Below are 21,347 nucleotides of genomic sequence, written 5' to 3'. Positions count from 1 at the left end.
CCCCAGGGGGGCTGGGGCGGGGCGCAGAGGGTCGGTCTCTCCGCGCCGGTCCGCACAGAGCCGGGAGCCGGCACCGGCGGACTACACTGGTTCCCTTTCCCACCTTTGCCGAGGAGCTCCTGAAGGGCCCAAACTGTTTCATTTCCCTGAACAACAACAAAAGAATGCATTTGTCGCAAGGGATGTGGCAGTCGGTCGTGGACACGAGTTGGTTCAGGCCAAGCCTCCGGACTGACAAGGGCCCCTTTCTTTTGGGACGCCTTGTGGCTAGGAACAGCCAATCCCCCGCGCCGAGTTTAACGCCGACTTTTGTTTTGTTTAAATTGGCGGGATGCGTCTCTTCCCAGGCTGTGCGCTCTGCCGGGGCCCGGGTCTGGCCCGGGCACCGTGGGCAGACTCAGTGGTAACTAAGTCGTTTTTACGTGAATGCTCGGCCGCTCCTACGGTAGTCGGGCGCTGGCGGGTCTGCCAAAGCCCTCCGCGCTTCCTGCAAGGATAGAGGCTGGGTGTTTCTTTCGCTTTAGATTCTCTGGGGGAGATTCTAAGACTAGAGAAGGGCAAGAACAGGCTGTTGAACTTTTTTTCTTTTTAAACAATTTGAAATTCACAAGACGGAAAATGAACTTATAAACACTTCAGTGGCATTTATTATCTGAATAATGTTAAGCAGCTTCTGTCTAGTTCTGTAATGTTTCCATTACCCCAAAAGAAAATCTTTGCCCTACTTTATACAATCATCCTCCCTATCTTTCCTTCCCTCACCTCCTGCCAAACACTAATCCATTTCCTGTCTCTGTATGTTTACCTTTTCTGGATATCTCATATAAACAGAATACATAATGTATGGCCTTCCTTTTGTGTCTGACTTCTGATGTATTTAAGGTTCAACCATGTTGTAAGACAGGTAAATTACCTCATTGCTTTTCGTGGCTGAATAAGATACCACTGTATGTACCTACTACAGTATGCTTATCTCTTCATCCATTGATGGATACTTGGGGTTATTTCCACCCTATGGCTATTGTGAAGAGTTCTAATCTGAATGAACATGTACATATAATATTTGACTAAATACCTGTTTCTAATTCTTTTGGGTACATACCTAGTAGTGGAATTGTTTGGTTAAATGGTAATATGGTCATACATTTAGCTTTTTGAGGAACCACCAAAAAGTTTTCCATAGTACTTAATCATTTTACATTCACCAGCAATGTATAAAAATTCCAGATTTTCTACAAACATGCAAACACTTGCTATTTTCCATATTTTTATTTCCAGCATTTAAAAATTTGTTTTATTTTGTCTTTTAAGTGTCTTGCTATACGGCCTCCTAAATCCACCAAGCCCAGCTCCCTTGGACTGGCCCACACTCCATACTGGGAAATGAAGCTAAAGATGCCCTACCACTGAGTTACATCCCCAGGCACTTTTTTTTTTTTTTTTTTTTTTTTTTTTTTTTATTCTGAGACATGGTCTCTCACTGAGTTACCCAGGTGAGACCCAGACTTGCAATTTCCTGCTTCAGCCTCCCTAATTGCTAAGATCCCTTGAACATTTTGGGCAGCGTTGCCTGCTCTCCAACTCCCACCATGCACAGTCCTTAAACAGGGTCTTATCCAGGTCTTTGATTACAAGGCAAAGAAACACCCAAACACGCTCTGGGAGCAGAAGCATCTGTGAAAACAATGACACGAGACTACGAGCTGAACTGCTCCGTATTCATAATTTTAACAGTAACTTGTCTGGTGTACAGGAGGCTTTGAAATTCCCCAGATAACTAAAACCATCTAAGGCCATATGGAAGGAGTGGCCACTGGCAAACTTTATGACACTCACCACCTTGGAAACTAAGGCTGGCACACAATAGCCACTTAAGATTCCACTTAGTGCAACATTAGAAGTCTGTGAACATTTCCTTTTTCGATGAAAATAGTCAGGGGAAAACTCTTGGAGTGTGAAATCCTTAGGTCAATTCAGATGGGAAATTTGATTGATAGGTGGTACAGTGGGAGGAAAGCACTGGATTTAACAAACAGACTTAGGTCTGAATCCTTTTCTGTACTTCTTATTTCTTCCGAAACTAAGTTAACCTTCTTAACTTTGCTTTCTCATTCCAAGGGGAATAATGATGCTTACATGGCAAGGTAGATGAAAGCATCAAGTCTTGATTTCAATAAATCATCAGTATCACTGATTTAAAATACTGATGATTAACATAATCAACATGCAGAAATGTTGCTAAGAAGATATGGAAAACTCATGGTTAATCATGTTTCTCCTCAAATCAAGAGAGTAGGCTATCTTCAAAATTAAGGTGGTCAGCATAACTACTCAGACCTGCAATATGGTTGCTACCCTTGCAGATCTTTCCTTGTTCTCTTAGGATGGCAAGTTACCTTGAACAAAATTCTTAACTTGTCTGAATCTTATCCATAAAGTAGAGTAACAATACCTACTTAATAGAGTTAAATGAGGATTCACTGAGATGCTATACGTAAAAAGCTTAGCATAGTGCTAGTTAATACAAAATATTCAGTAAGTGTAAGCTATTACTTTATTATGAAAAACAAGCTCTTAAAACTTCTCTAAGAAACCTTTAACAGAAGGGCAGGGTGTACCAAGTTTAGTGAAAGAAACCCATGGAGAAAGAACTCTTCCATGTGGCTTGTCCCTTCCCCAAGAATATGAGCGTCCCCTAGAAGATATATTCTCATGAGGGAGATGAGTGGGGCACGGCATTCCAGTACTGTAGCCTGTTGAGAATAGCTCTACATATGGCCTCCCATTTGCTTAGATCCAAGCTGTGTTAGTGAGATTTTTGTTGCTGGGACAAAATTCCTGACATTCACAGCTTAAAGGAAAAAAACATTTATTTTGACTCATGATTTCCAAGGTTTCACTCCATAATCAGCTGGCTCAATGCAGGAACATCATGGTGGAAGCATACGGTGGAGGAAAACTGCTCAACTTGTGGCAGCCAGGAAGCAGAACAAGGAAGAGCCAAATAAAGGGGAAGGTACAAAGGCAAGAATATAATCTTTCAGATTATACCCCTAGTAATCTTCTTTCTCCTACCAAGCCCACTTCCAGACAGCACATTCAACTACAGACTCATTGATGAATCCATTGATGAGATTAGCACCCCTATGATCTAGTCACCTTCCAAAAGCTCCACCTCTGAACTCATGAGTCTTTCAGAGGACATTTTTTATCCATTTTTTATTCAGTGCTCATGAAACAGTTTTGATATAGCAAGTGTTTCCACAGAAGTTTTTTTCTCCTTGTACAGGGAATCGAACTCAGGATCTTGTGCTTGCAAGGCAGGCAAGGGGCCACTGAGCTATATCCCCAGCAGAAGTTGTTTTTAAAGGGAAACAAAATGTGCTGAGCATCCAACCTGAATACTCCAGAGTTCTGAGAAACTGTAATTCTCTTTGAAAACTAATACATTGACATTTAGTTTATCTGTCTGTTGCCATTTTGTTTGTCAAAATCCAATCTTCCCTTCCAAGCCTAATTAAGAATGGATATTGGATTAAGGGGTGGTGTTGCACACCTGTAATCCCAGGAGGATCACAAGTTTGCAACTTAATGACTTAGTAAGACCCTGTCTCAAAATAAAAGTTTAAAAAGGGCTAGGAATGTAGCTCAATGCAAGGGCCTTGGGTTTAATCCCCAATACTACCAAAAAAGCAACAACAACAGAACACACACACACAAACACACATCTCATACACCTAAAAGCTTACCTGAAAAAAGTGATTTGAAAAAGAAATTAAAATGATCACTGAACTTGTGAAATGCTTTCCTTACTAGTCAATAGAGAAATGCAGCCTGGGAAACTTAGTGACTGTTTTAGTTACTCTTCTCATTGCTAAGATAAAATAACCTGACACCCAAAGTTAAAGGAGGAAAGGTTTATTTAGCTCATAGTTGGTAGAGGTTTCAGTTCATAGTCTCCTGGCTGCAAGGCAGGGTGGCATGGCAGAGGGGCATCACAGAGGAGAAGCAGTGCATGAAAGGCAGAAGACAGCAAAGCAAAGTGACCAGAGACAAGCCTCGGTTTGTCCTTTACATCTTTTTGTCCCTATAGGTGTATAGCACTCACACCCTTAATCCTAGGGCCTTTAATCCTAGCACTGCACCATAAATGAATCCCAGAGTCACACACACTAGATCCAGCCATCTCTGAAAAGCCCCACCTATGACTGCATGAGGCTTTGGGGGGACATCTAAATGTCTAATAGTGACTTAGTAAAATCCTGTCTCAAAAAAAAAAAAAAAAAAAGATTGGAGCCATGTATGGTAGTCCATGCCTATAAACCCAGAACTTAGGGAGGCCAAGACAGGGGTATCTTAAATTTTAGTCCTGTGGGCAACAGCAAAACCCTACCTTGCTGTTTCTAAATTTTAAAAAAGGGGGTGCAGTCTGGTGAGGATGTAGCTCGGGATAGAACTACAAAAAAAGAGGAAAAAGGAAAAAGGATAATGGAGACTGTTTTCATCTGGCTCCTCTTGCAAGGAACAGAGGCTCATGCAAACTTGCTAAAGGAGAAAGATGTTTATTGAATCTTAAGTGAATTGGAAGGTAGAAATCCAATTTGAGCAGGATTAAAAGCTATGGGGAACCAATTTCTATCTCTCTCATTATAGATCAATATACTTCTCTGTCTCTGATTTTGTTTCTCTCCTCTGTCACCTTACACCTCTCCCTCTCTTCACTCCCCGCCATATTTTCTTGATTCTCTTCTATCTTCCAGATTGCTCCTTCTTCTTAGTCATCTTGAACTTGATTAAAACAGACAACTCTGGCCAGGGTTCATGCAGAAAAATCCTCCTTGCCTCTTGGTTCCTATTTACTGAGACCAAAGGGGGAAAAAAAAAAAATCTGGCCCAGCCCATCATTTCAAGCCTGGATAAGCTTCTACAAATTGCTTTGGATTAGAAACCCATTTCTGGTCCAATCAGATGTTATGGGATAGAAGGATATAAAAATAACCACCAACCACAGCAAGGACTGTGAGTGGATCTTCATCAGAAGATGGCATGGGTGAGTGAACACACTGAAAGCATTGTATCAATATGATGATACTGTGGAGCCAAACACTAGGATAAGTAGTACTTGAGATGTACCCTCTGATGGTAGGGGCTATCTGGGAAATACAGTTCAAATGAAATGCTAAAATATTAGAACTCTGGAAGTATTATGACAGCTAAGGAAAGTAATAGAACAATATTTTTGAAATTGAGACTTTCCTGACAAATCTTAGTCACTATAAAATAGTGATCTTATAAAGCAGAATACCTATATCAAGAATTGTTATGATTAAAATACTTTATAGATGTGAATCAATTTGAAGTTTCTATACAAATATTAGATATTATTACATAGTGGAGGAGTGGATAGTCCCTGATCTGTGCTGACCTCACCAAGATACAGGTATCCATAACTGGCAGTCTGTCTCTTTCTACATTCCTCTTTAAATACAACATCAAACAACAGGCACACAGAAGGGCAGCTTTTAGGAAATCTTCGGGGAATGACAATGATGTCTCCTATGAGCTTATCATTACGTGTCTAGAGTTGATTTTTTATCACGACATCCCCTTCCCTAAGTTGGAGAAGGGTAGTCATTCTTCAGAATGCCAGATGTATCCTAGTATCTTTTTTCCCCCAGTCAACAATTTTATTGGCACATATTTGCAGTACATAATGATTACATTCATAGCGGGGAGTTGGTATACGTACATAACATATCTTAATTATTTTACTTCCCCTCCCTTCTCCTCCCTGTTCCCTCCCTGCACTTCTAAACCAAATTATCTTTTATAATACATGGAAACTGAAAAGAACTAAAATATCTCAGCCTACAGGATCTAGCTGCCTAGGGAGGGAATAATGGGAGAAAAGCTTGGAGTACTGAATGAGAAAAAGGCTACAGGTAGAGCTGCTGAAAGCCCAATGGCTAGTGAGGAAAAGTGATCTAGAAGATCAACAAGTCAACAAGTAGTGCAAAACAGAACAAGTATGAAATATAGGCTGCCTAAAAATTCCAGGACTCATGGATTTCAAATACCTACACTCTACCTTTCCCTCAATCTGACATTAAGGCAATTCTCTAATCCTGTAATATATTCTAATCCAATATATATGGGAATTGAAGATTTTACTATATGTTTTTAGATTACTTGATTACTTTAAATAATAGATGCCTGGCTGTATCAATTACTGCTATATAGGAAATTACTCTAAAATTTAGAGACTAGGGATATCTCACAATATCCATAAGTTGGAAGCAGCTTAGTTAAATGGTTCTGTTTTGAGATCTCTTATAAGGTGAAAGTAATGATATCAGCTTGGGAAAAAGTCACCTGAAGTCTTGCCTGGGGTTGGAGAACCCTCTAAGGTAGCTCACACACCTGGCTGTTGAGTTGGTGCTGTATGTTGGCCTGAGTTCCTCCTTGTGTGGGTTTCTCAGGCTGCTTGAGAATCCTCATGAATGATGGTTGTCTTTCCCCCACAGCAACATATTTATAGGCATATTTTAAAACCTCCACAATGGGCAACTTTCTACTTTGAAATTTAGCTAAGCTAGAATTGTTTCCCAAAATGGCAATTGCTGTGCAGTTCTGGCTTAACCTTGACTTTAAGAGACCTTCTGTATCAGAGTTGGAAGCAGGGACAAGTTTTTTACACTTTGAAGGTCTTCATGGGCAACAGGCAGCAGACACCTCACACATCCTGTCTATGAACCACTAGCTTGCCTCATGGCCAGGGATCAGCATCCAGTCCTGAAGCTTCTCTAAGCTTCTCTGAGTCCTATGCCAGGAGGAGAGTGTGTATATCAAGGGTTGAGGATCAGGTTAATGTCTGGCTGAACCAGGAGCACCGCACCCATCTCTCCTGAGAAAACTCTGAGACCTACTAGGGCTAGAATAATCCGCCCCCTCGGGTGTGTAGAGATCTGACCTTAGACAGATAAACCTTTCCTCTCAAGAACCTCTAAAGTCCTGACTCCATTCGCCTCAGCCCCTAAAGGATCCAATCCAAAAACTAACATGTGGCCAATAACAATGTGCCAAATATCTCGACTCCACCCTGGCTCCACCCCTGCCTTACCCTATATAAGCCTGTGCATTTGCTGAATAACGCTGAAGACTCCCTGGAGTGCCTGGTGATTCTGTGCCTTGCCTTCCCAGTCCGGGCCCCCTGAACTCTGTTCCGCAAGCGGGCTCACGGAAGAAAATAGCAAAGGGTAGAGCAGGTGAAAGCCAGGAGACAATTTCAGTGCATCCTTGTTTCAGTGTTCCTTGAGAGCTAGTTTGTCCTCACAGGTTCTAGTTTGTCTTTGAACTTGTCCCCATTTGGCCCTCTTCTTAGCTGCCAATGTAGTGACTAACAGTGACTTGAGATTTAACACTAGACTCGAAAGCAACAGCAGGTACACATACTGCTCCACCAGCTCCCACAATTGCACAGGATCTAATCCCTTTAAAATATCTAAAGATGCTGTCACAAGCCTCTGTTACCTTTCATACAGCTACTTGAAACTGTTTTATAGTTCTAGACCTGCTCTGCCTCTAGAAGGCTATGAAAGCTTGAGGAAAAGGTTTAATGTCAGAGAAATGAAGAGTTTTTCTTAGGTACCAAATGACTCTTTCAAAATTATTCGGTACTACCCTCATCTTTTCATTACTAAATTTCTAACTTAGTAATTCCACATATAGGTGTATCTTCCAGAAAAATAGCTACCTGTGACTACAAAGAGGCATATTTATAGAAGCTTTAGTAATGAAAAGCAAAGGAAGGTGGGAAAGGAGGGCAGAAAGGAGGGAGGGAGAGAGAGAGGCAGAACAGTGGCGAATCAGTAGGGTAATTCTGTGGTAAACTCAGTGCTTCCTACAAGTAATAAAACATTCTATTAATTTGATGTGGGATTTTGGTTTGCTTATTTTTAGTTTAGTTTTATTTTGTCAAGTCATTTTGATTCCATAAATTGAAACCTAAAACTTTGGTCCTGGGCAATGCTTATCTAAACACATATTTTAAAGCCAGGTGTGGTGGCGCACACCTGTAATCCCAGCACTCGGGAGGCTGAGGCAGGAGGATCGCTGTGAGTTCAAGACCAGCCTGGGCTACATAGTGAGTTCCAGGTCAGTCTCAAGTACATAGTGAGACCCTGTCTCAAAAAACAAAACCAAAAAAAAAAAAAAACCCCACATATTTTATCTAATCTGTTGCTCTTAACTCCACCACAAATCTGAGCAGTTAGTGCTGCACACAAAGCTAAGGAAGCAGTACACCAATGTGAGAAGAAAAGATAGTTATTCCTCTTACACATCTGAAAGGATTTGTTTATAATATTCTCATGAATTAAGAATTAAATATAAGTATTTTACCCAGTTCATAATGAATATTTTTGGTGAAAATAATACAAAATAAAATTGACAGTGGCTAGATCTACACTGGTAAATGTACACTGACCACAAATAAAACTCAAAATGGCAGATATAATAATAAATCAATTTTAAAACAGAAAATTTCCATAGAAAAAAATCGATTTCTTCTTTTCCTGGACTTATGCTTCATATTTCTTCTTTGATCAAAAAGGAAACACCCTTTGCCCATCTGTGCTAGAGTTTCTTCATTGGGGACTGTCACACAGAAGGGTGGTGCTCCCAACTTCATGTTCAGGCGGATTACGGTTTAGATCTGAACACCCCTCAAAAGCCTCATGTGTTTAGAAGTTGGGATTTCAGAGGGTGATTAGATCGTGGGGGCAGTGTACTCATCGATGGGTTAATCCACTGATGAATCTATAGCTGAATGTGCTGTTGGCAGATGGCTTGATAAGAAGAGGTAGTCACTGTGAGTGTGACCTGGAAAGGTTTAGCTCCCTCCTTGGCCTCCCTTTGCTCTCTGCTTCCTGGGCACCATAACATGTGTTTTCCTCTACTATGCCCTTGTGCCACACCATTTCTGTCTTGGAGTTGGCCAACCTTGGACTGAAACCTCTCAAAAGTAGGAGTCTCAGTTAATCTGTCCTAAATTGGGTGTGTTTGGTATTTTGTCCTAGTAATAAGGAAAGTGACTAAGAATGCCAGCTAACCTTTCAATTGCTGCTCACTTTTACTATTCCACAGTCACTCCTCAGGAGTTATACACGTGTTAGCTCTCAGACCCCTTGGTAACAAAAGTCCTTCATACTGGCCAGTTAAGAAAAATGACTACAATTTATTGTGTGTTCCCTATATTCTCCAGATTCTGTTTAGGTACTTTACATACAACCATCAACTCCTCAGAGCCACTGGGAATGGATGAGGTTAGCAAGCAAGAAGGTCCCAGAGAGCAGTTTTTCTCAAAGGGTGATTCTGGACCATCAATATCACGCTGAACTTGCTGGAAATGCAGATTAATTTCATGGATCCTATCACAAACAGAATCTTTGAGGCTGGACCCATGGAAGTTCATCTTAATAAAGTCTTTATACAAATTTTTTTTTGCATGTTAAATTGAGAACCACTGCTATTAAGTTAGAATAACAAGAGGATGGCCCAGTGTGTATCAGTCTCAAAAGTATTTTTATTGAATTTGACAAACTGATTTTAAAATTCAAGAATAGTGGCAAAACTTTTGCAAAAGGTTCACGGTGACTTGCTTTACCAGATAAAATATTCAATAAATTTATAGAAATTAAAGCTGCATGTTGCTATACAAGAACAGACAATTAAATCCAAAGAATAAAAAAGCATAACAAACTCTTGGACAGGTAAGATTATTATATGTTAAAACCATAGAGGAAAGAATTAGTCTACAAATGGAGTTGAGAATAGCTATTTACAAAGAAACAAATGCCTACTCTATATCATATAAAAGAATTATTCCAGATGGATTTTAAGATAAATATAAAAACTTATGAGTGTTAAAATAAAATTGTTTGACTTATCAGAAAAAGTAATACTTTTTTTTTTCATCTGTATCTAGTTTATTGGTACTTTTAAAGTATACAGTTATATCCATCATTGGGATCTTGTACCTTTATATGACAGATCTTGGTTCTCATTTTTTCCCATACCCCTGACCTCCCTTCACCCACTAAACCCTCCCCTATTTACAAAGACTTTGTTTCCATTAAGGCAACAATACTTTCTTATGTAAGATACAAAAAGCAGGGGATTTAGATCAGTGGTGCTGCTGCCTGCCTCTTAAGCCCAAAGACCCAAGTTTGATCCCCAGTACTAAAAACAAACAAACAAGTTACAAAAAGCAAAGCCACATAAGATAGGATTGAAAATTTTTTATAAAAATTGACTTCTACATACATAATACTTAATCTTCATTTCTAACCCCATTCTCTAATAAAAGGAACCAGGATTCCTTGAAGAAATGATGGATTAAAGAACTGAGGTAGAAAACATACAAAACGAGCCTGGAGCATTTTATATTGCCACACTATGAAGTTTTTGTTGTTTTATTTTGTTTGGCAGTACTGCAGATTGAACCCAGGGCCTCATGCCTACTAAGCAAGTTCTCTACATCTAAGATGTTTTGAAGGGACACATAAGTCGATTGAAACCATCCCCAACAGCCAATGTTAGAATAATTTGAGCAATAAAATTAAGTATTATTAAATGAATTCTAGCCTAAACTAAAAATAAATGACCATGATGGAATACTGATATAAATAAATGATTAAATAAATAGGGAGAAGTAAAATTAACCATGTAGAAGAATTTCTAATAATTTATAAAGATAGAGAATAACTCTCCACTCTTTCTTTCTTTCTTTCTTTCTTTTTGGTATGGGGGATCAAACTCAGGACCCTGTGCTTACAAGGCAGGCAGCAGCACCATTGAGTTAAATCCCTGGCCCTCCCCACTCCTTAAGTATGGACTGAATACTGACTTTTCTTAAAGGGTACAGTATGGAAAAAGGGAAAAAAGTAACCTTACAGAGGAGAAATATTACCTCAAGTATTTGTCAAATAATACTCCGATCAGGTAATCAGTGTTCATTTCTTTAGTGATAAGTCATGTGATCGTCTTCTCCCTTCAGATGACATAATGAGAAGAGCATGCTCTGGTTCTTCCCCCTAAACCTGAACACCAGTTTAAACCCTGATAAAAACACAAGTCCCAATTTGGGGCATTCTATAAAATGCCTACTGTGTACTCCTCAAAACATCAGGATCATAAAAAACTAGAAAATTCTTGGAAAATTCACAATTATGAACATAGGAAACATGATGACTATGTTTCGTGTGTGATTATGTGTGGAACTGTCAAACAAAAAAAGAAAATCTGAGTAACATATGGGATTTAGTTAATGAAATTCATTGAAATTGGTTTATTAATTGAAACAAATGTGCCACACTATTTTAAGATGTTAACAATTGGGAAGCAAGGTGTGGGGGATTTGGGAAAATTCTACTATCTTCACAATTTTTCTTCATATCTAAAACTATTAAAAAATAAAATATTTGTTTTTAAAAATTAACTTCTATGTGATAAAGGCACTCTTAACAATGTTAAAAGATGAGACAATTAAAACAGTGAACTACTAATAATATAATTGACAATGTGAAATAGAAAGAAAAGGGCTAAAGGTGTAGGGGAAGTGGGAAGGGTACGGGAAAGGTAATAAGGGAAAGAAAAAAATATGAGAAAATGGAAATAAAGTATTTGTAAATAGGGAAGGGAGGAGGGGGTGAAGGGAAGGCAGGGACAAGGAGAAAAAATGAGAACCAAGACCTGTCATGTAAAAGTACAAGATCCCAATAATGAATGTAACTGTACTGTATACCTGAAATGTACCAATAAACTCAATGAGAGAAAAAAAATCAAACAATGAACTACTATTTTCAGATATTAGATTTACCAAAAATTCAAACTGATTAGAAAAATTTCTTCTGTTATTTTTGGAGAGGATGTAAATCAATAAGACCTTTTAGGAGGGCAGCTGCTACTGGAATTTTAAAATGTACATTTCTAGATATTTAGAGAAATTCTGCTTTCCCCATATAAAAAGGGGGGCACATAAGAATTATTGAAGCATCATTTTTTTAAAAAGGCACACAAGATCATTTACCAAAAGAGAAATAATTAAGTAGCTATGGAATAATAATGTAGAACACCATATTTCATTGTCTCTAAGACGTCATCAATTATAGACATCATTATTTTATGTACCATTAAAAAAGAAAAATGCTCCTAATTAAACAATGACACAAAGCTTTCTTACCACCTGTAATTTTCATTTTATACTTTTTTAAAAAGCTAAAAGCTAATTGAGGCTTAAAACATTGATTTTAAATCCATATCATTCTTATTCATACATTAAAAGGAACATGATTAAGGCATATCTTTTTTTGGGGGGGAGACAGGGTCTCAAAAGGCAGTTCAGGCTGTCCTTAACTCTCTATGTAGCCCAGGCTGGCCTTGAACTCACACTGATCTTCCTGCCTCTGTCTCCCCAGTGCTGGGATCAGTGGTGTGGACCACTGTGCCCAGCTGATTAAGGCATATCTAAATCCTCTTGTCAAAGTCAGACACTTCTGAAAGATATGTAGACTAATCATCAATATCCTAGCTGGCTAAGCTCCATTCTGCAAGTTTTGATGCATATCCAGCAGGTAATGACAACTATATCACCACTGCTGCCCAGCTGACAGCAACTGTAAGATGCATACCAATTTTAGAGGTCATAAAATGTGAATGAGAAAATGTGTCTTACAATAATCCAACAAGGGTTATATGCAGCAGCTAAAGGAACCAAGAGCTCACATATGTGCCACCATTTAAAGTTCTAATTCTTATTGCTAAGGAAAAGTAATAAGTTTTAAAAAACAATATGTAGTATGAGCTTATTTGTGGATAAAAGCAAAACAGATCTATATATTTCTATGGAAGACACTGAATTTGGCTTCCCCAAAACTCACAACTCCCCTTTACTCTGCCACTCTATACTTTAGATACTTGTCAGGTAGCTTTACCAGTTGAGAGGTCATGTAGCCAAGCCCTGGAGGTGGAATTGTAGGCAGACATTCCCCTAGGCAAGTGGTGGGGAACCTATGGCATGAGTAGTATGTATTTTTCTTTAAGACAAAAGATGTGTCTTTTTTGGTTTTTGTTTTTTTGTTTTTGTACCAGGGATCAAACTCAGGTCATTGTGCTTGCCAGGCAGGCAGCGGCACCACTGAGCTGAATCCCCAGCCCAAGACAAAAGATGTGAATCCATGAGTTGGTTTTTTTCTAAACTAAAACCTCAGTTTTCAAGTTTAATTGGTGGATTGAGACTTTGCAATAAATAAGTGGGGTTTGGGTTGCAGTTTGAGCACTTGCCTCTAAAAGGTTCACTATCACTGCCTAGGCCTTCTTTCTTCTATGAAAGTATAAAATTGCACAAGATGACATTTGGCATACATAGACATGATTCCTAGAGAAGCAGTGATCATCTTATGACTACAGGGACGAAAGCCAAATGCAGCTGATAGTGAAATGAAAGACAGAAAGAGCCTGGGCTCTTGGTGACTCACTGTAGCCGCCTGCACTACCTACTGTGTGATTACTGCACCTGGGCTTTTCTTCTTTTTTAATTTTTTGGTAAAAGTACTTAAGTATACACTGCAGTGACATCATGTATATTCACATGGTTGTGCAATCATTATCACTATTCATCCCCAAACTCTGTACCCATTAAACTCTAATTCCCCATTCCTGCTCTACTCTCAGCTCTGGCAACAACAATTCTAAACGGTCTGTCTCTATGCGTTTGACTATTCCAGGTACCTCATATAAATTGAATCATAGAATATGAGTTCTTATTTGACTTAGTGTAATGTCTTCGGTGTTTATCTATGGTGAATCAGGATTTCACTCTTTTGAAAGCCTGAATAAAATCCCATTGTACCTATATACCACATTTTGTTTATCATACACCACAGGGACATTTTGGATTGTTTCTTTTGGGCTGCTTTTTGAGCGAGACTAGTAAACGTCTTTTATTGGATTCTCACTTCCTTGTAGCAAAATTAATTCTTAACTATTATAAGTCATACATGTGTACAGATATATGAATAAAAAGATCTAGAGAACACATACTGCTGATAGCTAGATATAGATACACATGCTTGGCTTATACATTACATTTTTTAAAAAATTTGAGAGCCGGGGATTTGGCTCAGTGGTTCTGCTGCCTGCCTCGCAAGCACAAGGGCCCAAGTTCAATCCTCAGTACCAAAAACAAAAACAAACAAAAAAATTGAAAGTCACATACCTGTTGGTATGCTATGGATATATTGTCAGATATGCATAAATGTAGCATAGTTGATGTTGGTGAAAATAAGAAGGCAAGTTCTATGTTGCCAATTTAGTTGAGAGTAGACAGATACTGGAAAAAGTAGCTAGGTTAAAGAAGACAGCCATAGAAATCATTAACAATTGACCATTCTGATATCAATAAAGTAATATTGTTATCATTTGTAGCATTATAATCCTGGAAAACATATGAGTGAAGGTTTTGTATATATGGCAAATATAAAATGTTGGTACTAGTAAATTATATATTTTTAGTGTGACTAATGAGTGTTTCATCATAGAATGTTATTAGTAATAATAGTGTACTGTCACGAGTTTTGAAGTATGACATCTATATTGCTGTCTGCAATGTTTCCTTCCTCATAGTAGTCATAATTTATATGGATATAGTCTTATTTTAATGTGAGCCAATAATAAAGCTATTGCCACACTGCTAAGTGGTACATGCCTTTTGAAGAAAACTCAAGATACCACTCACATAATCTATGTCCTGAAGTAAGAAGCATTGCCATGTTGTTTTCAACTAGTAAGTACACGGTATTTAAAGATCATCCTCCATTCATTGCTTATTCTTGAATAGCATCAAAAGAATCCCCTGGATTGGCAAGTATAATCTCTCATTTTTACATACTTAAAATATCTGATGTGATTTTATCAGTGAGCTATTTGAAAATTTCTTTTAGCCATATGTTTTATTATCACATGGCAGCGGAGGTTAAAATTATAATCAGCTAGATCCTTGCATGGTAATAACAAAAGCTGCTTCAATTCCAACAGGTTTTTCACAGGCTAGTCTGTGCGAAGCCTGGCTAATATTGCCTAACCCTGCCTGGTCAATAACTGAACCTAAATATTTTCCTTTATATTTCAGCAATGAAACAAAGGTGTTGAGGGTGATAGAAATAGTAAAAATAGTGTTGCTTCCATTAGTATCACTAACTCCAGGAGTGCTTATACCAAAATCTATTAAACGAAGCATAAATAGAAAAAGGTTCTAGATACTATTATTGTAGATGAATATTTATGATAATATTCATGAATTCCTAAATGATTCAATCTAGTTCCTAGGCATCTGGCTCAGCAATAGCAAAAAGCTGCTGCATGATACAAATGGTAGCATAAGCCAGTTGGTTGCAAAAAGCCTAGAGCCCATTTCACACATATTCTATAGTGCTTTACAATAGTGTGACACAACACTTAACAAATAAAATCAGGCCCTGACTTTGCATAAGCCTTGAATAGTATCCCAAACTGCACCTAATTCACAGTCAAGTTTCAGGGAAAGTAGGTTGCCCAAGTTAATGGTGAAAGAGCTGCTACAAAAGCAGGTGGGTTACAAAAGGAAGGAGCTGAGATGATTAATTTAGGCCAGATATTGCCATCAGGGTCTTCTTCCAGGCTGGTCATGCTGTGTTCTACCTGAGATAAAAGTTGAGGTTTGAGTAGCTTCTTGGCTTTTTGCAGAACCCTATCTCTCTGGTGAAAAGATTCCCATCTCAGTCAATAGTGAGGAGATGAGGAGAGGCTGGTTAACAGGCTCAAAAGCTGAGGTCAACAGGTCTGCATATGGTACTATTGTATTCTCCACAGAGTTTTGTGTTCAAGTTTAGAAAAGAGTAAAGGATTTAAAATGGTATAGCAGTTCTCCATGTTGGTACTTGTTTGATGTCAAGCACATGTCTAAAGATGTGAATATCTCATTATGTTGTTATTAGAAGCAAGTTCAAAATATTAGGTGGAATTTGTAATTGCTTCAAATCTTTCAGCATTAATTTCCTTTTTTTTGGCATTGGTTTCTTTAAAAGGTAAAAATACACTTGCATTCAGGCAATTTTACAATAAATTTCAAGATGATTGTAGATTTCCTCTTTGTACCTATAAACACGAGATTTTGTCTTTAATTTGGTGTGAGATACCTTTACTTTCTGTCACTCAGTGTATTTTATTAGTGGCATAGGCAATTATTTCTCCTATAGAAAAGGTGTGATAGGGCCGGGAATTTAGCTCAGCGGTTCGGTGGCCTGCCTTGCAAGTGCAAGGACCCGAGTTCGATCCCTGGTACCAAAAAAAAAGAAAAGGTGTGACGTTTTCTAATTAAGACTTTCCCCAGCAGATATTTATGATTATCAGCTCTAATCTTATGAGTAGTAATACTTGTTAGTGGTGGTAATGCTTCCAAGGAGTACAATCATTGGATGTGCCCAGGTTATGATTCTGTCAGTTGGCATTTCTAGAGTGTCCTGATTGGTGATGTTTTGAGTATGCTGAAGTTTTTCTGATATGATATTTATGAGTACATATGTATTCTGAATTCCAGTAAATGAGGTCAGTAACTTGTGTATGGGAGAGGTTTGATAATGTTTGACCTAATATTCCTGAGAGAAAGGAGAGTTCAATCCAAGTTCTCACATATAAGATCTCATAAGTTGTTGGCTCTTAAACAAAATACCAAAACCAAAGCACAAGCTCTGAAAGAGAAACATCATACAGCAAGCCATAACACTCATTCTTGAATTTCCTGTTACTTTCATGTCCTTTGATAGTTTCTAGAACCCAAGGATTGCTAGCCTAATAGTGGCATATAAAAAATCCTGACACACAAAATCCCACATTATGATCATCACTGAATTTATAATTATAATAAAGATAATGGTACTTACCATTCCTTAGATTTTTTTCCAATTTTAGTATTTGTGCTGCTGAAGCGAGCACACCTTAGACTTTTTCCACACACCCAGGCCCCTAGTAAGCACCATGAGGTACATGACTATTATCAGCTCCATTTTATAGAGGTAGATATTGAAGCTTGGGCAGATGATTTGTCCAAGGCTACAGAGTCACACAATGTCAGAACACACATAGAATCTGGGTCTTGCTACTAAGGTCCAGTTCTTGCTATAAACCGTAATTTTACAAAGGTAAAACCAATACATACGCTATGAGCAGTAAAAGGCACACTCTGTGTAGACTCAGCTGTGACCCTAATGAGGGTTTCTTGAGTACCCTCCTCCAAACTCCTGTTCCAATCCTGTCCGTGTTTTCCTGGACACATCAGCTTGATCTCCACAGGCTCCTCCTCTCCTCTAGCCACTGGTTGCCCAGACGCCGGGGTCCTGAGACCCGGAACTGGCCAATTCCGGGTCCCAGAGCGCGCGGGAGCTGGGGGAGCGCGCCCAGCGGGGCTGCGCGGTGGTGGGCGGGGCCTCTGAGTAGCCAATCGGGTCCCCAGATTTGGGTTTGCGGAAAGGATGGGGGTTTCACACTTCTCAAATGGAAGAACTCTCAAGAAGTTTGAAGTGAACAAGTGTTTTATTAACCCACCCACTATTATTACAGAAATCTATGCTAGTCACTGCTGTATGCGACCTCCACCACCCGGGAAGAAGATTGTGTTCCCGGCGCTCCCGCACTTCGCAGATTAGCGCAGAGGTAGGGAGTTGGGGGGATATTAGAAATGTCCCTTGATCACCCCCCAATCCCTAACACCCAGAAGTGAGAATCTTTAATACAGCCGGGGAAAAAGCAGGGTTCCTGTCTGCATCTAACAGAGGAACGGCACTCAGGTTGTGCCTAGGCTTACTATTCCAGTCTCCTGTGTTTTCCAGGGAACCTGTCCCCTGCCCCGTGCACATTTCGTATTTTGGGGTCATGGAATCGCCTTTTTGTTGTCAGTGTCCGCGAAAGGCTGTCTAACCTAGGAAGATGGGGACTGGATGGCCTAACTCATAGATGTCCTAACCTTGAGTCTGTCCCAAGTAAGACTCAGATTTACAGCGACAAATAATAAACAAGCACCTACTTTGCAGTGGGCTATGTGATGGGTCACATGCAAAGATGAATGTGCCCAGGCCTACAGCCTAGCAGCTTGCACTGTAGTGGGGCTGGAAGACTGCCACAGTACAAAGAGAAGGAAGGAGACACTCATTAAAGGAGAGAATAGCTAGGGATCAGTCTGTAGAAAGCAAATCTTCAAGCCTCTAGCTGGATCCCAGAGAGAAAGCAAAAGAGAAAGGAAAGCAAAGCTATTTTCTTAATATACAAATCTAATCTATCTCTGAATGATGAATACTTGTTAATGGCTTAGTATCTTTGTTCTAAGGATAAAGATGAAAATCCGAAGTGGGAGCTATTGTGTGCCCTGCCAACATCTCCAGCTCTCTTCTACTCTGTTTTTCCCCTTATCTTTCTGTTTCATCCACTGGTCTTTGAGTCCCTTACTCCTCCCTACCACATGGACTTTGCACATGCTTTCCCCTCTGTTTAGTGGGCTCTTTTCCTGCTTTTCACATTCTTACATCTGCACATCCTCTAACATCCTGTAGATGTATTTAATTCACACACAAACCCTCAACCCCATACTTGCACTAAGCTACGTCCCCAGGCCTTTTTTTTTGAGACAGGGTCTCAATAAACCCAAGAGTTGCCTAGGCTAGGCTTGAACTTGCCATCCTTCTGCCTCAGCCTCCCAGAATGCTGGGTACAGGAGTGTACTCCCACATCTCAGCCTCAAGGAGAAGCCTCCTCTGACATCCGGACCAAGCTATTACAAATTCTGCATAAATAGCGTATGTGTGTACATATTCAGAATTCCATTTACTCCTCCAAGTGCACTGTTCACTTTTCTCTGCCATATTTTGTATCCGCACAGGCTGACCTGTGTTTTTTGCTATCTCCTTTGTACTCTGACCAGCTGGGAGCAAACATAGCAGGAGAGAGCAAGAGAGGGTGCAGAGATATTTATCCCTGCTCCCTCTGCAGACTTGCTGTATGCTGGCTGCTCATTTTCAACCATAGGCCACCTCCAGCTCAGTCAGGAAGCTGTCTCCATGGAGATTTCTTTGTTTTTCTGGGTTCCAGGTACTGCCCCTTTCTCCCTCTTGTCCCTTCAGGCCAAAGGGTTCCATCAGCCTTGCTGTCAAATACAGGACTGCATTATTACTTGTAGTCCCTTGTCCCTGCCCACTCCATTGTAAATGGTTCTTGTATTTAACACTCCTCAAATTACCCTTTTGAAATGTACCATCTGTTTCCTCTGGGGACCCTGCCTGAGATATTGCCACAGGGAATTTTTCATGTAACTAAAATTTACATCATTGGTATCAAACATTTTTCTTATGACTAACAATAAGGGATTATCTAATTCTTGTATTTATAAAATGGAATGTTATGTGATTATTGAAAACCTTTGCTTTTAAAAATATAAACAGGCTATATAAAGAATATGTTGAATTTGGCCTATTTTAAAAAATCAAAACATACATACATACATACACACACACACACACACACACACATATAGGAAAGATTAAATGGATATGTTCTGAAATGTTACTAGTTACTTTTAGGGTGACAGGATTCTTTTTTTCTATTATGACTATATTTTCCTGGTTTTTCTATAGTAATGCTACATTATCATTGCTAAAGATAAACAAATATTATTTTAAAATATTTTTTACATGATGCAAGCATGCAAAGTAAGAACTTCATTCACTAATTAAAATATAAATTAAATAAGACAATGGAAATATATTGCTTAGCATATTTCTTGGCACAGGGTAGGCACTCCATACATCAGTAATTTCTTGTTACAGATTAATATTTTTCATATGTCTCTGCCTTACTAAACAAATACAGAGAACACAAATTCACTTTTTTCTGGATGACTCAGGAATATTAATTTTTATATTGTGCTTAATAGAATGGTGCTTTGAGCTCATTTAGTTCTATTCTATCATTTCAGAAAATCTGCACAATGGAATCATCCCCTGGGAGGTTAAGTGACTTCCCTGAGGTCATATACAGCTAATTAGTGTTTTCACTTCACCTTTTCTCTCTGAAGACTTCCTCCAAGATCTGCTTCCTTTCCTCTCGAGAGCTACTTCTTTTCCTGTATTTGTCATTACCCATAACTTAGTTAATTCTATGACGAGGGCTTTCTTTAAATAATTACTCCTATTTCTGTTTTTACCTTAGTATGTCATGTACAATTTTTTCTCTCTTTGTCTCAGTTCTGTTTTGATTCTGGAAATAAGTGGACTTCATCAAGTAAAATGGTAGAAATGGTAAAAAGAAATTTAAAATAGAAAAAACACAACACTTTTTTTTTTTTAGTACTGGGGATCAAATTCAGGACCTTGCATTTGTGAGGCAGTCAGCAGCACCACTGAGCTAATGCCCAGCCGTAAAACACAAAAACAAAAAACATTTTTTTCAGACAGGGTCTCTCTGTTTAGTCCAGTCATATGAACTCACTATGTACCCCTGGCTGGCCTCCAATTTATGGTCAGTCTCCTGCCTCCGCCTCTTGGGTGTTGGGATTGCAGGCACGTGCCACCATGCCCATTGTAAAATTTCAGAATTTAATAAAGAACAAATGTCATCAACTTTTAGAGCCCATTAACATGTCTTGTCTTCCCCTTCAGAAATTTCACAAATATTCATTGTCACCTTTCTCCAAATCTTTTTTTTTTAATTGAGTTTATTGGTACAATCTAGGTATACAATACAGTTACATTCATCATTGGGATTCTGTACCTTTACATAATAGGTCTTGATTCTCATTTTTTCCCCTCGTCCCTGCCCTCCCTTCACCTCCTCCTCCCCTCCCCATTTACAAACACTTTATTTCCATTTTTTTCAGTTTCTCATATTTTTTTCCTCTCCCTTATTACCTTTCCCCCACCCTTCCCACTTTCCCTACACCTTTAGCCCTTTACTTCCTATTTCACATTATTAATTATCTCATTAGGATCCTGTGTGCTATTATAGTTTTCGCACCAAAGAAACTATTCAGTATTTCAGTTAAAAAAATATCTGTATGAACATTAAAAATAGGGAATCCTAAAATAAAACTAAAAAGGAAAATAAAAAAGAAAAGGCAATGATGTAACATTAAAATAATCCCTAATTCTGGAGATGAAAATGGTCTCCGAACATATTTAAATTGCTTCTTGCTCTTATAGTCTTATTCTTTTTTTCATTATTTAGAGAATACTTTATTAGTTTCTGTAATCAAACCCACGTATATATAT

The 21,347-nt window shown here is 38.8% G+C and overlaps 1 protein-coding gene and 1 pseudogene across 3 annotated transcripts in view; one reads left to right on the top strand and one right to left on the bottom strand.

The window, feature by feature from the left end:
* LOC104855553 (myb/SANT-like DNA-binding domain-containing protein 3) overlaps nucleotides 1-17,420 on the bottom strand; it is a 146,407-nt gene extending 128,987 nt beyond the window's left edge. Inside the window, exon 1 of one of the 3 annotated variants that reach the window (XM_010614353.3) lies at nucleotides 17,252-17,420. The gene's annotated coding sequence lies outside the window, so the exon portion shown is untranslated. Of the gene's footprint in view, nucleotides 1-103; nucleotides 443-17,251 lie in introns of those variants that run through there. The other 2 variants (XM_010614352.3, XM_019206115.2) reach the window with 2 other exon arrangements.
* Nucleotides 1-21,347, top strand: part of LOC104855554 — a 28,682-nt pseudogene that overhangs the window by 629 nt on the left and 6,706 nt on the right.

The sequence above is a fragment of the Fukomys damarensis genome, unplaced genomic scaffold, assembly GCF_012274545.1.
Source record: "Fukomys damarensis isolate Sample0158 unplaced genomic scaffold, DMR_v1.0_HiC HiC_scaffold_36, whole genome shotgun sequence".
Classification (NCBI taxonomy): domain Eukaryota; kingdom Metazoa; phylum Chordata; class Mammalia; order Rodentia; family Bathyergidae; genus Fukomys; species Fukomys damarensis.
This window is presented reverse-complemented; position numbering and strand designations above follow the sequence as displayed.